General features: G+C 49.3%; 1 protein-coding gene across 1 annotated transcript in view; it reads left to right on the top strand.

Moving 5' to 3' along the window:
- NCF4 (neutrophil cytosolic factor 4) overlaps positions 1-17,367 on the top strand; it is a 74,564-nt gene that overhangs the window by 16,535 nt on the left and 40,662 nt on the right. The gene's annotated exons all lie outside the window — the stretch shown is intronic.

Here is a 17,367-nt window from a genome sequence, read left to right as displayed (position 1 = left end):
CCCTTCCTCTCTTTGCATTCCCATCTCCCCACCTATAAAGTGAGCTCAGTGAGGGGCAAACTTTGCTCTGTGGATGGGTTTGGGGGCCTAAGAACACCCTGAAATTATATGCAAAACGTCACATGCAGATGTGCTCTTGTAAAGCAAAGACCTGTAGCTTTTATGAGATTTGCAGAGGTATCTCTGGCACGATGTGTCTGGCATCCAAGAGGTCATGCTTGAAAAGCATGAATGAATGAGTGAATGAATGAATGAATTTAACAAATAGTTACCGAGTATCTAGTATGAATACCATGATCATTTCCTGTCCTCATCCTCAACCTTAAAAAAAAATCTCCAGGGCGCTGACATTATCTGCAGGGAAGTTCAGTTCTTGATGCCGACATAAGGAGGCCTGTCCTCTGTGCAATATCTCTTTGGGAGAGAAGCTGCACCAAGTACCTTGTTGACCACTGGCTCCATGGATGGAAAGAGCAGAGGGTGGACTGCATGGGGAAGCTGGTGCCAGTGCCTAGGTGTGTTGTACCTCTGGTGAGTGCTGATGGAGGGGTCTGGATTAGTGCAACGGTAGTGGCAACAGGAAGGAGTGAGAGATAGGGAACCTCTTGAGGGAGACTCTTCCAGGCTTGAGGGCTATGATGAACAAGATGGACGATCCTGAGCTGACTGTGAGTTTGCAAGCTGAGGTTCATTGGAGGAAGGTGGTGCTGCTGTGCAAGGTGGTGAGTCTGGGGGATGACACAGAGTTGAGAATCCTAGGATGTTAGGGCTGAGATAGGCTCCGTAGTGATTGATCTACTACAACCTGCTTGGGTAAAGATGAAGAAACCAAGGCCAAGGTGACAGACCCCAATCACGCAGAGAGTGGTGGGCCAGCCAGGACGTCGTGTTGGATCTAGGCTGCCTGGAGGACATTCTGGTGGAGATGCCCAGTGATGTGCCTTCTGGAGAGAGGTCGGGGCTGGACACGGTGCTTTGGTGGTAATCAGGGACTTGAAGTCATGGGCATGGCTGAGCTCAGAGAGGCAGGAATGAGACAGAGCCTTAAGGACTGACCATTAAGGAAGACCCCTGGCTAAGGTCTGGGAAAATAATCATACTCACTTATTGAGCATCGTGTTGAGCACGGTGTACACTACAACCTGCTTTCGTCCTCATAATCCCTAATAGGTAGGCATTGCCTTCTTCCCTGTGTTGCTAATGAGGGAACAGGCTAAGAAAGGTTATGTGACTTCCTAAGGTCACCGAGCAAGGCTAGGACTTAAACCCAGGTCTCTCAGACACTGAAGCCCTTGATCTTTTCCACTCTACAATCTTGCTTTTTTTTTTTTTTTCAAGATTGTATTTATTTATCCATGACAGACACACAGAGAGAGACAGAGACACAGGCAGAGGGAGAAGCAGGCTCCCTGTAGGGAGCCCGATGTGGGACTCGATCCCGGGACCCTGGGATCACGACCTGAGCCGAAGGCAGACGCTCAACCACTGAGCCCCGCAAATACTGAACCGCTTCCAGGTTTCTTAACTGACAACTGCCGTGAGGCAGCTGGGTGGGTAGGTGGATGCCATATCCCCACATTGATGCTACCTCTTCCCTCTCCGGGTCCCTTTACTGTGCCTGGTCCTCAGGGGGACACGTCCACATACATATTCCCAAAGTGGATCCCATTATCCTCTTTTTACAGATGAAAAACTGAGTTTCAGAGATGTCAAGTCACTTGCCCAAGGTCACACAGCACACAGAGACCAGAGCCCGATCTGTCTCCACACCTGCCCAGTGTCCAGCGCTCTCCCAAAGCCCGCTCTGGTGGAGGGGAGGAGGCCAGTGTGTGTGGGTCAGCAGTCTCTGAGCTGCTCTCTGCCAGGAGACGAGCATTCAGCTGTTCATCTCGCTGGTGCTATTGCAGGAGTTCACACTATTTCCACCTGCCATGGCCGGGAACAGGATACGGAGTTCATCACATCCAGGGCGCTGGCGGGCTGGGTGGATGCTGCAGGAGCTAATGATATTTATGAGGTCAGCCCTGTGATATGACGTGTATTAACTCGAAAGAATCTCGGTCCCATTCCTGAGAGCCGGCCCTTGGGCCTGTGGCCCTGTTCCCCCTCCTGCCTCTCATTTAAGTGCAATTTCACCACTGAGACTGAGGCCAAGGGGTAAAGGGTCCTAAGAGTGGTAAGGGCACATAGGGTCCCTGCAGTGGCACTGCTGCTTTAGCCGCTGTGTGACCTTGAGCTACTCGCTGCACCTCCCTGGGCCTCCGTTCCTTCACGTGTACAGTGATGCTGAAGAGGAAGCTGTAGAGAATACCAAATGGATCGTGTCTGAGGAGGCAACTGGGGGCTGTGACATCCTACACAAACGATAATCAGGGTGGTTATCACTGTGACAAACTTACCCTCGAGCCTGTCCTGCCACTGGACGGGGGACCCTGGCGGCTTTATGGAAGGAAACCAGGGAGGAGAAGCGGGGTGCTAGCCCCAGACCACCCCTGGCTTTCCTAGGATGGTCTCGGAGACCAGGATGCAGGTCCTGGCTGGGGAAGTTGGGGTGACAGATACTCCAGGAGGGGAGGAACTGCAGCGGGTGAGGGTGGGAGGGGCTGTGAGCGAGGTTCCCCCCCACCCCACCCCGTGCTGTCCTAGGTAGGCCTGGGGCTGGGATCAGGGAAGTGAGCCAGGGGTGAGCCCATGAGTGCAGTGACTGTGGCTCCCGGCCACCCAGGTGTGTGTCCTTCTCTTGAAACCCTCATCCTGTCTCAGGGATGCTCAGGGGAAACCAGGAAAGAGTTTGGTCCCTGTGTGGGCTAGAGCTATTAAGGGGAGCAGGACACCCCCGGCCATGGCTGTGGGAACAGGAGGTCGTGGTGGCAATGGTGACGGGCAGGCTCTCCCTTCTTGCCTTGTGCTGGGTGGTGCGCGTGGAGAAGCAGACAGAGGATGGTCTGCAGAGGTTTTAAGAGCTCTCTTGGCTCCCAGGTACCTGCTGACATCAGGGAGCCTTGAGCCCCGCCCGGATCAATGCAGAGGTTACAAAGGCAACTGACGGGCTTTCTCACATTCTCCTGTCTTCCTAGGCCCCCTGCTTCCCCAGCTCCTCCCTGCTCCCATCTCCATAACAACCCACGTCCCATAGCGCAGCCAGGATGATCATTAGAGGTGCGTGCATGTCTGTGTGTGTGTGTGTGTGTGTGTGTGTGTGTGTGTGTATACATGTGTGCCTCTGTGTGTGCTCTGTGGTGTGTGTCTGTATGGCTGTGATATGTGTGTGGTGTGTGGTGTGTGGCGTGCATGCATGTAGGCACGCAGGTAGCTGCAGGGGCAGATGCTGTGCCCCGTGTGTTTGTATGGGATTCCAGGCCAGCCCTTCTTCCTGACTCTGGGCGTGGGGCTGGGGGTCCAGGGCTCTAAGCGGGCATGCGTGTGCTCTCCATCCAGCATCTTTGTGTCAAAATCAGGCGGGTTCTAATGTTCTGATCCCTCCCGTGGCAGCAGGAAAAATAAAGGACTGGTCTGGGGACATTTATCTGTACCCCCGTGCTGTGGGCTGAGTGTGCCCCCCCCCCAATTTATCTGTGGTAGTCCTAACCTGCAGGACCTCAGAACGTGACTGTATTTGGAGATAGGGTCCTTGCGGAGGTGATGAAATTAGCGTGATGTCACTAGGGTCGTCCTCATATAGTGTGACCATGTCCTTACAAGAAGGGGACACAGGCACGCACCGGGCTGAGGGGGAATCGTGAAGACACAGGGAGAGGCCGGCCGCCTGCAAGCCCAGGAGCCAGGCCTCAGGAGCAATCTGAACCCCCAGCCTCCGGAGCCGGAGCTGTGAGGAAAGAAGTCTGTTGTCTAGGCCCCACCCCGCCACCAGACCACATGCAGTCTGTGGGGCTTTGGGGTGACAGCCCCACTGGGAAGTGCTGCTGCCAGACAGGGTGCAAGGGCAAAAGGGTCTCCGTTCCCACAAGCATGACACAGAAGCTGGACCACGTTCTTGTGACAACTCTCTGGGTCCTTTGAAATGGCTGTCTTTCCTTTCTTTCAAAAAAATTTTATTTAAAAAGACACATATGGGACACCTGGTGGCTCAGAGGTGGAGCGTCTGCCTTCAGCTCAGGTCGTGATCCTGGGGTCCTGGGATCGAGTCCTGCCTTAGGCTCCTGCAGGGAGCCTGCTTCTCCCTCTGCCTGTGTCTCTGCCCCTCTCTCTGTGTCTCTCAGGAAAAAATAAATAAAATCTTAAAAAAAAAAAAAAGCAGGACATATGCTCTTTAGAGAAGTAAGGGAAGTAAGATGGGGTAAGGAGGAGGAGGAGTCACTGATAATCCATCACTCCCCGAGTGCAGCCATGCGTCATTTCTGGATGCTTGTGTCTTCCAGCTCCTGTGGGCCGTCCACAGAAGGATCACCTTCGGTGACTCAGCTTAGGGGCCACCGCTTCCTGGAAGCCCTCCTGGGTTTCTTCCCCCTCACCTCCTGCCCCTCCCAGCGCCTGCATTTACTTCCATCCCATCCCTACTCAGCAATGGATTCCCCTTAATCTCTGTTCCCAGCTGCCTTTCCAGCTGGGTCTTGGAGGCGCGAACACCAGCGTCCAGCTTTCCTCTCGGACAGCCTCCAAGGAGAATAAATCAAACTGATGTTTTTATTTTTGGTTGTATGTGGACAGTGGTTGTTCTCTAAAACATTCTTGGGCTGCTACTTATAATGTCGTCTAAATCCATTTATCCACCTGCGCTGTAGGGGCAACTGCTGGTATATAATTAGTCTTTCAGGAACTGTGGCCTCCCCTTGGGGTTCCAGACTCATCCGCGGCGCTCTCCCTTCCTCCTGACCTGAAATTGCGGCTCATATTCTGCTAAGAGTGGGTGCTCTGGGGAACGGGGAACTGGATATTTGAAACCAGGCTAAGCAAATCTAGAATGTGTGGTCCCCCTACATCTCGAGTCCCTTCAGCCTCTTGGGTGGGGGGGGGAGGCTTGACATTGGCACCCCTTGTGAAAGTCCTTGGGGACACGACCAATGTGTTTTAGGGATGTGGCCGAACCCTTGCTTTTTCTTATCAAATATTTATTGCTTTCATTCTGATTCTGGGTCGGATTCTTTTGGACAAAAAAACAAAACAAAATTTAAGTCACAGAAGCTGAATCCATTTGGAAGCCCGATGGTTCCCATCTTGCTCCAGGGCTGGAGACTGATCCGTAGATTGTGCTGGAGATGAGAACTGAGGTTTGAAGAATGACAGTGATGAGAATTGAGAAATAAACACATGGGCCAAGGAAGGCGGAGATGGACTGCTAGTTGGGATTACCCCAGGGACCTCCCTCTCCCCTCCACGCCTCCCCTCTTCCCTTCCCCTCCCTCAGCCTGTCCCCATCCTCCCTTATATCTGTCCTCTCTCCCTCTCCCCCTCCTCTTCTTCCACCCTCCTCTCTCCTGTCCCTCCCCCTCTCACTCCCCCTCCATCTCTCTTCCCTCTCACTCCCCCTGCCTTCCTCTCTTTTCCCCTCCTTCCCCTGCCCCACTCCTCCCCCCTTTCTTGGCTGGATCACTCCTTTCCTTTCTGTGTCCTTGAATGGCCTTTCTCCTCCCTGACTCTCAATCTTGAGTCCTTGGCCTCCTTGGGCTATAGGATAGCTTGGGGGAGGGGGAGTCAGGGTGGGGAAGAGAGGGCATCTGTCTGATCAATGGACAGATTCAACTATCTCTTTTTTTTTTTTACTTGTTTTTCCCCTTATATTGCCTTTAAAAAAAAAAGAGAGAGATCGTGATAAGTATACATAACAAAATATACTTCTTAACCATTTTACAGCATACAACCCAGGAGAGTTAAGTGTGTTCACATCCTTGTGTCAGCTGTCTCTTTTACACACGGGAGGCCTAGGCTCTGAGGGGCAGAGCAAGTCAGGGAAATGGCCGAGTGAGGACTCACACCCAGGCCTGTGGTTCGCCTTCTAAACCCTGAAGGAGGGTAGGACAAGTCTAAGGGAAGGGCCCAGGTGTGCGCAGGACATGCTGGGTCATATTTAAACTGTGGTCTGAGCTCTGCTGGCTCTTCGTCATCTAGAAAAGTTACAAAATGAAGCCTAAAAACATGACACTAAGTGAAGAAGCCAGGCATAGTATATGATTCCATTTATATGAAATATCCAGAACAGGTAAATCCACAGGGACAGAAATTGGGTTGGCGATGGCCAGGGGCTGGAAAGAGGTAGGGCTGGGGACAGCCTGATAAACGGGCACGCGGTTTTAATATGGAGCATGAACATGTTTTGGAACCAGCAAGAGGTGGTGAATTGTTTAGAATAGTTCATTTCTTTTATGTGACTGTCACCTCAGTTAAAAGCATTTTTTTCGGGGGATCCCTGGGTGGCTCAGTGGTTTAGCGCCTGCCTTTGGCCCAGGGTGCCATCCTGGAGTCCTGAGATCGAGTCCCGCGTCGGGCTCCCGGCATGGAGCCTGCTTCTTCCTCCTCCTGTGTCTCTGCCTCTCTCTCTCTCTCTCTCTCTCTCTATGTCTATCATAAATAAATAAATAAATCTTTTAAAAAAAGCAGTTTTTTCCACAAGATGATAAGTGAGTCTTGTAGATGACAAACTATCAGACGATGATGGTGTTTACTGATCTAGTCGTGTAAGGCACATGCAAGGGAGACATTGCCTTTGGTCTGCCTTGAAGGATAACCTGGGCCACTGTCCCAACGGCTGGTAGAAATGGCTAGAAATGACAGTGTGCCCTTCTCTGGGCATTTTCTTGTATTGTTTTGTTTTGTTTTGTTTTTCTCTCTTGCAGGCTCACTGCACCTGCTGCTCAGCCCTCATGGCTTAGCTCAGACATCATCACTTTCCAGAAGCTCTCCTTGATTCCTTCCCCTGATTACCTGCTACCCACATGTTCCCTTGCATTTACTATGAACATTACTGCGGAGCAGTGACCCTTGACTTGTCTGCTCATGCTCTATGAGGCCATTGAGGTCAGGGACTCTGTAGAAGCAGAGTGGAAAGAAAACTGTGCCATAGGCCTTGGTGCCACTATGACCTGGGTTCCAAACCCTGGTTGGCCGATTCACTGGCTGGGTGACCTTGAGGCAAGATGCTTAACCTTCAGGAACATGAAGGTTCATAATCCAAGCAAAGAGGATAATATTTCTTTGTTTATTTTATTTTATTTTATTTTATTTTATTTATTCGTAAGAGACAGAGAGAGAGAGGCAGAGATACAGGCAGAGGGAGAAGCAGGCTCCCTGCAGGGAGCCCGATGCAGGACTCAATCCCAGGACCCCGGGATCATGACCTGAGCTGAAGGCAGATGCTCACCCACTGAGCCACCCAGGTGTCCCTATAATATTTTCATTATGGGACTGTGCCAAGAAGTCTTGGGTATGTAATCTTGTTCTTAAAATGGATTTGCAGAGAAGCCAATAAGGAGAGTTCCATTCCTACTAGCATGGCTGATGCCTGGTCCCATCAGTGGAGGGGTGAGTGGGCCAGGGGCAGGGGAGGCCAGAGGCAGGAGGTGCCTTCAGTTCAGGCAGACCACAAGTGTGGGCCAAGTACCTTCCGATTTTGGAAGCTAAGAGGATTAGTCTCCAGGGCCAAGGGAAAGTCAAATCTCATAGTTGGGTGCTCTTGGAGCAAGAGGTAAGCAGGGCCCTCCCCGCCACCCCACCCCACCTCCAGCTGTGGAGACCAGAGCAAAAGGCTCCCAAGGACTCCAAATTCCACGGCAGAGGTGAAATTAAAGCCTTAGGGTCTACCTCGGAACCCAAGGAAATGCTCCAGCTATTTGAGCTCAGTTTCTGTATCTGTCAAATGCCACAGTTCACCCACTTGAGCAGATTCCTGTCTGAGGTTCTCAGTCTGGTGGCTGGCACAGGGCCTGGTTCGCACGTGCTCAGTCGGTGCCATTCCCCTCACTTCTCTCTCACTCCCCGCGCTGTCACTTACGCCCCCAGGCCCCAGTTGTCTTATCTGGAACACCGGGGAGGCCTCCTGCCCCAGGGCAGCTGTAAAGGCAGAGGTGGGACCCCCTCAGTCCCCCCGAGCCCCAGAAGTGCTAAGGCAGGGGCTGTGGGGAGCTGACCCTGTGCTGGGGAGTATTCACTCCTCCCTTGGCAGCCCTCCTGGTCTGTTTTCCTGGCTCCTTGACTATCAAGCTCTGAGAAAGTAGGAACTGCAAGCTCACCTTGCAGTCCCCTGTGAGGCTCCCTGAGGTCTGCGAGCCCACCACCCATGCTGGGCCAAAGAAAGGAGCCTTCTTCCTGCTCCTCCAGGTCCACATCCACTGCATTGGACAGGACAGACTCCAGAGCCTTTCCCTCCACGAGGGGACATCAGTCTGAAGGTCCCTGGGGGGCATTCACCAAGCAAAACACCCAGGAGAGTGTCTCTGTCCTCAGGGAGTGTACAGGGGTACAGTCAGATATGGTGTTTGGAATACAGGTGGATGCATGGAACTTTCTATATGTATGTAAATATCATGTGTGTATACCTCCAGGTGTTTCTTTCCCTTTTTTAAAAAAAGATTTATTTATTTATTCATGAGAGACACAAAGAGAGGCAGAGACACAGACAGAGGGAGAAGCAGGCTCCCTGCGAAGATCCCGATGTGGGACTCGATCCCAGGACCCCAGGATCATGCCCTGGGCTGAAGGGAGGTGCTCAACCATTGAGCCACCCAGGTGTCCCCAAGTATTTCTTTACCAGATCTCTATGCCCTATAGTCCAGGCCCCCACCGCCTCTTTCTTGGACCATAATAGTATATATTCGACTAGTCAGATATATGCACGAGGTGATAATATTCACACATGGTGCTAAACGTGGGCATAATTCCAACCATGTTGCATTTTTCAACTCATTTATTCTCTAAAGTTATCATCCTTTCCATTTTATAGATTGGCACACAAAGGCATCAGGGAGGCTAGGTATCTTGCCCAAAGTCACACAGCAATTAAGTGGCAGAGCTGGGATTTGAACCCAGGCCCTAGAGACGGTGCTCTTCATCTTCAACTCTCTTGATTCTGATTTGCAGAATCAAATCTGCCTGCAGAAAAAAAAAACAAAAAAAACAAAAAAAAAAACAAAAAAAAAACAAATCTGCCTGCAGAATCAGCTCCCCCTCCCGCCCCACCCCGGTCACCCTTCACACACTCCGAATCAACCTTCTTCCTCTGCTTAAGACCCTCCTGGGATCTCCAGTTGTCTTTGGGGTGGTGGTGAAACCCTCTGGGCAGGTCCTGATGCCCTCCTGGGCCTTGTTTTTAGAAGTGGCCCCTTTGCAACATGCATTTGGGATCAGTGTCTATCTTTTTCAGTATGCAACTTCCTTTATAACATCAAAATAATTCCTGAACCAAGCATGGTGGCAGTTCTACTTCTAGGCCTCACTGATGGAGAAAACATCTCCCAATAAAAAGCTACCATGACTTCAGCAGTACTTTTAAATATATTTGATGAATTGCTATATATGATATATAATTTTTTTCAGTTTTAAACCAGACTGGATTCAGAGATAAATTCTCAGACTTCCTTGGACTCAATGATCCTTAGCCTTCAGCTTAGAAACCATTTTTCTTCCACTCTTCCAAGATCTTACAGGTTCCTGAGGTATATTTGAACATGCTGATCCCTTGTCCTGGAGTGACTTGCCCTAAGAACCCAGTTCAAGTGGCGCTTCCTCTGGGAAGTCCTCCCTGATTCATCACCCCACCACTGCCCAGCAAATAGCTTGGCTCCATTGTTTCTGCACCACAGCTAGCTCTCTATCATTGGTCATGGTACACCGTCTTGTCATTGTTTGTTTGCAAGCAGTATTGGAGAATTTGGCCATAGAGCACTGGAGCTTTGGCATCTACAGGCCCCAGGTTCCTGTCTTGGCTGTAGCAGCTTCTAGCTTTGTGAACTTGGACAAATCCCTTCACTATTTTTGAACATCAGAATGCTCATGCCACCTGTCTTCCCAGCATTACCTAACTCTTTCTGGTAACAGAGCCTTCCTCTTCTTCCTCCCTCCTCTCTTCTCTTTCTCTTTCTTCTCTCTTTCCTTCCTTCTCTCCCCTGGTTTTAAAATAAGGAATCTATTTCATGTGGTTTGATAGGACTACAGCAGTGGGCATGTGTTCCAGACCTGGCCAATAAAAGTGCTGCATCCCCTGGTCACAGTGATTGGTTTAAACATGGGTGTGTGGCTCCAGGCAGGCTAATCCAGGCCTGTCTGGAACTTTCTGCAAGAAAATGAAAAGAGATTGTCCTTTCCCACAGGGGTGCTAAGCATGTTGGATGTAATTCTAGAGGGTGGGCAGCTGTCCTAGCCACCATGTAGAGTCTGTCTGAGAAATGGAGAGAAAGATGAAACCTTGATTAGATCATGCATGCCCCTTGATCCAACTGTTCCTGAAGGCAGTTACACCTGGGCTTCTAGTAACAAAAGCCAGTACATCCTCCCCCCACTCTCCCACCGCCCAGCTTTTTCTTTTAAACCTAAGTTAGCATGAGTCAAGTTTATTTCAATTGTAACAGAAAAGATCCTGATAGTCCATTACATGAATAGTTCCCGATGAACCATGCTTTTTACAATTCATGTCCTTGTGTTGTCAGCCCCCTTGACTAGAGGCTGGGGCTTGCAACTTGCTTTAATCAATGAAATAGGATGGAAATGATGCTGTGCCAGTTCTGGGCTTGAGCCTGAAGAATCCTTGCCAGTTTTTGTGTTCTTGCAGGCTCTGAGCTGCCACATAAGTTCGGGGGCCCTGCAGCAGGGACCGAATGGAGAGGCCACACAAAGAGAGAGGGGGCCAGACAGCATGTAGGCAGGTGGAAACTCAGCTTGCTGGTGTCCTCACTGAGTCGGGCCCCTGGCCCACCTGCCAGCTGAATGCAGCCCCCTGAGCGATCCCAGGCAAGAGCGGAAGAACCACACATTTGAGCTCCATTCACAGGACACCATTTGAAGAGATGATAAAATGATTGTTATTTTAGGCCACCGTGTTCTTGAGCAGCTTGCGACACAGCCTGACATAGACGAGGCACTGATGAACACACCACCTCATAGAGCTGTTGTCAGAACTGAGGAAGACAGAGCGTGTAAGTTGCTCGGTGCAGCGCCTGGCACGCAGAAGATGCTCGTTAACTATCAACTGTTCTTTCTCTAAAGATTTTATTTATTTATTTGACAGAGAATGAGAGAGACAGAGCACGAGCAGGGGGAGTGACAGGAAGGAGAAGCAGACTCCCTGATGAGCAAGGAGCCCAACATGACAGACATGTGGGGCTCCATCCCAAGACCCTGAGATCATGATCTGAGCTGAAGGCAGACTCTTAGAACTGATCAAGCCACCCAGGTGCCCACCAACTCTTCTTTTTCTTCTTCTTTTTCTTGTTGTTACATGCTTGTTGCCCAGATTAGATCATGAGCTCATCGAGGGCGATGGTGTGCCATGTGAATTGCTGTGTTTCCAGAATCCAGCACAGGACCTGCCATATGTTGCTTTCAATGAATGAATGAATGTCAAGGGGAGGCATCTGCAACATGCAAAACCCAGGATCATTTTTTTAAAAATTGTATTTATTTGAGTGCATGAGCACGAGAGAGAGAGAGAGAGAGAGAGAGAGATAGCGTGCACAAGCAGGAGGAGGGAGAAGTAGACTCCCCACTGAGCAGGGAGCCTGATGTGGGGCTCCATCCCAGGACCCTGGGATTATGACCTGAGCTGAAGGCAGATGCTTAATTGACTGAGCCACCCAGGCTCCTCCAAACCCAGAGCCTAATGCATAGTTTGTCCTTAGCATATATCTTTTGATCAGATCATATTTCAAATAGAATTCAATCCAAAGGGTATAGGGGCCACTGAGGGCCCAGACAACTTTTCCAGGACACATAATCTCCTTGTAGCAACTCAACCACTCAGGCTGGGGGAGGATCCACCACCCTGTGGCTACGCCATCCAGAACACAGCTCTTACTGGTGGCACACTGGGGAAACATGGGGTATGGAGAACACTACCATGGCTCTTAAATTCTTTCTCATAGAAGGTACACATCTTATTTCCACTTACATTTCATTGGCCAAAGTCAGTTACATGACCCCATCTAACTTCAAGAAGCAGGAAATTTAGTCCTCCCCTGTGGCCTGAAGGAGAGGAGAATTAGAAATACCAAAGAGGGGTTTTAGGTCATGATCTTGGCTCGGGTCATGATCTTGTGGTTTTGGGATCAAGCCCCGTATCAGCTCCCTACTCAGCGTGGAGTCTGCTTCTCCCTCTCCCTCTGCCTCTCCCTCCACTTGTGTGTGCTCTCTCTCTCTCAAATAAATAAATAAAATCTTAAAAAAATACCAGCGAGCAGTATGGAAATCTACTCTTCCATCCCTGGGCCACTCATCCCAGAGGGGCAAGGCCATGTACCCATATGGCACTCGCTCAGGTGTGATGGGGGCTGTTCTCAAGGTCAGGGGGCCACCCCACTAGATGCTTATGACATAGGGGCAGGGCAGTCAGTCAACAGGTGTATCTCTCTGATTAGCTCTGGGTATGGTGAATAGCAGGGATGATACCCCATGCTTCATCTTAGAGAAAAATTAAGATGCCAATCAGTAAAGTGACTTGCCCAGTTCCCAGAGATGGATTAACTTTTATTAAAAAAATTTAATAGATAAGAGATGAAGCAAGAATAGCAACATGGTAAGGGTAGATTCTCAGCAGTGGGTGTGTGGCATTCACTATAAAGGTCTTTCCACTTTTTTATACATTTGCAAACTTTCACAATAAAATGTTGGAAAATTTTAAATTTAAATTTACTTTTGGAATAGTTATTTTTTAAAAGATTTTATTTATTTAATTCATGAGAGACACATAGAGAGAGGCAGAGACACAGGCAGAGGGGGAAGCAGGCTCTTCGTCGGGAGCCCAATGCAGAACTCGATCCCAGGACCCCGGGGACATGTCCTGAGACAAAGGCTAAACCACTGAGCCATCCAGGTGTCCCCTTTTGGAATAGTTAATATGCTTACACACTTCAAACTTCAGAAGGTGGTGAAGCCTGAACTGTGTAAATCTCCCTTCTTCCCTGTCCCAGGCACCCATTTCCCTCTCCCAAGGCAACCAGTGTTCTCACCTTCTTATGTGTCCTTCGAAAGATATTCTGTGTCTATGCCACAGCAGTCCTAGACAGATGCAGTCTGTCCCCATTTTTGTTATCTGAGGAGGGAGCCCACTGTACACACGGACATGCATCGGGGATTTCCTCTATGCCGGCTAAATACTTGGACCCTATTACCTTGTTAAAGCTTCATAAACAAACTTGTCAGGGAAGCATCATGAGCCCCATTTAATGGAAGAGGAAACAGATGTGTGGAGAAATTAAGTGAACTGTTTTAGATCCCATGACTAATAGGGGGCAGCATTAGGATATAAATCCCATGAGGTGTTCTGGTATCTTATCCACGGGAGTGAGTGGGATAGTCTCCTCCACGAAGCCAGAAATGAGCATGTCCGTCACCCTGTGAACCAGGACCTGCTGGTCTTAGGAGGCTTCAGTGCGTCTGCTAATTTTCGCTGAGAATCTTTCCCAAGCCGTGTCTCCTGGGATGGAAACAGATGTATAATTGTCATGTCAATCGAGCAGGTATAACCAGAAGCAATTTTTCTCCCTCGCCCAACCCGATGCTGTGGGGTTAGTTCCTGCTCCATCCCTAGAGGAAATCGTCCCACTCATAGGTAATAAAAAGCTCTCTCTGGTTGGTAGCCACCCTAAATCTGTCAGTTCAGTAACTAGCATATCCACTTTTATTTAATAATTAAAAGTACTCAATCTAACTGGTAGGGACTCCTCCCCCTAATGCAGGTCACATCTCCCAGGAAGGACAGTGAAGAGTCCTCTCTTGATCCCTGGGCATTCAGGGACCCCTCCAATTGGTTTTCTGCTGAGGCCTGTTCACCCTCCTGTGCCCTGGCCAACGACAGGATCTAAGATGATCTCATGCTGGCTCGCTTTCCTGTGTGGCCACTTCTGCAGCAAATAAACTCCCCAGAGAGCATGAGACTTTCTGCAGTTGGGAGTACAGCTCCTTGTCAATCAGAGTTCTGCTGCCCCTGGCCATTTCCATGCACCAGACAACAATCCATGAGGCCATGAGTGCCCGGGACATTTGGGTCAACCTTTGCCATTGGTCTGGCTTGGAGCTTCTCGAGCACTCCATGGTGGCTTAATCTGCAAAGACAGCCACCAATCATTCCTCTCATCTGGATGTGCACACCACCAATCTCAGCAAGAGGTGGTCCATTCCTCTGCCCCTTTGATGCATGGAGATGAGCATGTGACTCACTTTGACCAATCATGAGGGTACAGAGGAATTGTGCAAGTCTTGGATCCTGGAGCCCAAGACTCTGTGCAGCTTCTCCTTTGCTCTTTTGGGAGCCAGCCACCAAGTACCAGAAGCTCAGCCTAGACTACTGAGTAATGAAAAACTGGCCCCCCACCATTCCAAATACTTTAGCTGAAAGCAGCCACATGAGGGACCCCGTGTGGGACAGAACCGCCCAGCAGAGCCCCACTGACCTATGGAATCATGAGACATCAAATGTTGCTGTTTTAAGCCACTGATTACAACAGTAGGAAACTGCCATAGAAATGGGTACCGAGGGTGGGTGGGGGGATGGGGTAACTGGGTGACAGACATTAAGGAGGACACGTGGTGTGATGAGCACTGGGTGTTATATGACACTGATGAATTGTTAAAAACTGCATCTGAAACTATATGTTGGCAAATTGAATTTAAATTAAAAAAAAAAAGAAAGTGGTACCTAGAAGTGAATGTTGTTGAAACAAAACTGAAAAGACATGGCATTGGCGTTGGGACTGGAGGCAGGTGGAGCTGGGAAGGCAGGGAGGAGATGGGTGGAGGCTTTAAGATGAGCAGAAACTTGCTCCCGGAAGGTTGCAGAAAGGGGACACTTTTAAGTAGGGGCAGAACTGAAGGGCATTTTACCACACAGCCTGCTATGCTCAAAGTAGGAGAAATCTGTCTTGGAAGGAACTGTGGCTGGGTCTTTTAGGGGCACAGAGTAAACTCCACTAAGATTCATGGGAAACATACAAAGTTTTCAAGAAAAATGGTTGGTGAAAGAACCATCAGCCTGGACTCAGAGAAACAGTTCAAGCTGAAAAGAGGTGTTTGCAGTCTCAGCTTTCTATAGGCAGGAAGCAAGCTGAGAAAGTTTGTCTTTTGCAGACATGGGCCATTTCTAGAAAAGGAAGGGGGGGGCACCTGGGTGGCTCAGTGGTTGAGCATCAGCCTTCAGCTCAGGGCGTGTCTGCTTCTCCCTCTGCCTCTGTCTCTGCCTCTCTCTGCATCTCTCATGAATGAATAAATAAAATCTTTTTAAGAAATGGGAGGAGAATTGGGGGATCCAAGGAGGGAGGGAGTGCACCCGACACGTGGGATATTTCTGGCTTAAGATCAGACTAGGGTGGGTCAAGCACAGTCGAGAATTCTTTGTGTCTCCTCTCATCAAGAAGCAGAGTCTATTCCTCTGCTCTTCAATCTGGCCTGCCCTGTGACTTGCTTTGACCAACATAATGCAGCTGGAAGCCAGTCATCACGTGCAGACATCCATGGGTGGAGTGACAGACCCTGGAGGATGAGAGATGTGGGAGAGGGAGAGAGAAGCCCAACTAGCCCCCAGTGCTTCCAGTCCCTCTCTGCGGTGCCAGACATGCTAGCAAAGCCTTTGATGAAGCATCTCAGCCAGCACCCCGTGGAGCAGAGATGAGCTGTTCCCACCAAACCTTGCCCAGCTGCAGAATTGCGAACACATGAATAGTTTCTGGTGTTTTAAGGCACTGGATGTTGGCCTGAACACTTGTGCAGCAATAGAAAGCTGACAAAGACGTTGGTACCAGATATGCGATTTGAACTCATGGGAGTAACAGTTCTAATGGCAACATGTGCCTAGCGGGATTTCAAATTGCTATGGCCCCTTGGCTGCTGTGAACCTTCTCTTATTTCTCTTCTCATTTTTTAAGGGTTTTATTTATTTATTTGACAGAGAGAGCACAAGCAGGAGGAGTGGCAGACAGAGGGAGAGAGAATAGCAGATTCCCCGCTGAGCAGCAAGCCTGATGCAAGGCTCAATCCCAGGACCCTGGGATCATGACTTGAGCCGAAGGAAGATGCCTAACCGACTGAGCCACCCAGGCACCCCCTCTTGCCATTTTTTATTGAAAGCATCCATTGCCATGTTCTTATCCCCATTCTGTGTTGGGTGTGTGTGGATAGAAGATGGGTGCAAATAAATGACCCTTTCAGTTCTTCAGTCACCAGATCAAGAAAAGATGCATCTGAGGAACCTCATCTGCATGTGGGCCTTGAATGGATGCCCAGATTGGATGACACTTTGGTGGGGGGTGGTTCTCGGGAGGGAGTGGGCATATTTTGCCTGCTGGAGAGCTGTCAACTTCCAGAGGGAAGATGGTGGTAGATTATCTCCAAACATGGCCACCTACAATTTCTCCTAACTTTGCATGTGCATGTCACTCCTCCCATCAGAAGGAATACATTTCTCCATCCCCTTGACTCTGGGATGTCCTTTCGACTTGCATGGACCAACAGAATGGGTAGAGGTTACACTGTGAACATCACAGCCTAGGCATCAAGATGTTTTGCGGTTTCCACTTTTGCTTTCTTAGGATCCAGCCACCATGTAATGGAACTTGAGTTACACCAAGGAATGATGAGAGCCCATAGGGAGAGGAAGAATCCCAGCTTGTCCACCCACTGGGGGGCCACACTTGTGGGGGAAGCCACTATGGCCTTGTAGTTGCAGCCAGAACCTCAGTTAAGTGTAGGCACATGAGTAACCCCAAATGACATTACATGGACCAAAAAGAACTACCCAACTGCCAAACCCAAAGAATCATTAGAGATAGTATATCATTTTCTTTAACTTAAATTTTGGATATTGAACATACAGTGCAATATTGGCTTCTGGAGTAGAATTCAGTAAACCATTGATTATATATGACATCCAGTGCTCAGCACAACAAGTGATAAGTGCATCATTGAAGGTTAGGTCTTGAGATGGTCTTTTCCACAGTAATAGATAGTCAAAACACACCTCAAAAAATTAGTCTTTTCGGTTGGGGCACATGGCCCTCCAATGACTTCCTCTAAAGAAAAATCTACAATCTTCAACTTCTCTTTCTGACTTTAACCCCTTTATAGCTTCCAGGGGATAAACCAAGTGTCAGAAAATTGTTTTTTGACTCTTTCATTTTCACAAGACCAGCATAAGGAGTCGAGTACAGGGGTTGGCAATTAGAGCCTAAATCCAGCCAACCACTTCTTAAAAAAAAAAAAAAAAAAAAAAAATAT

The sequence above is a fragment of the Canis lupus genome, chromosome 11 (assembly GCF_048164855.1).
Source record: "Canis lupus baileyi chromosome 11, mCanLup2.hap1, whole genome shotgun sequence".
Taxonomy (NCBI): Eukaryota; Metazoa; Chordata; class Mammalia; order Carnivora; family Canidae; genus Canis; species Canis lupus.
This window is presented reverse-complemented; position numbering and strand designations above follow the sequence as displayed.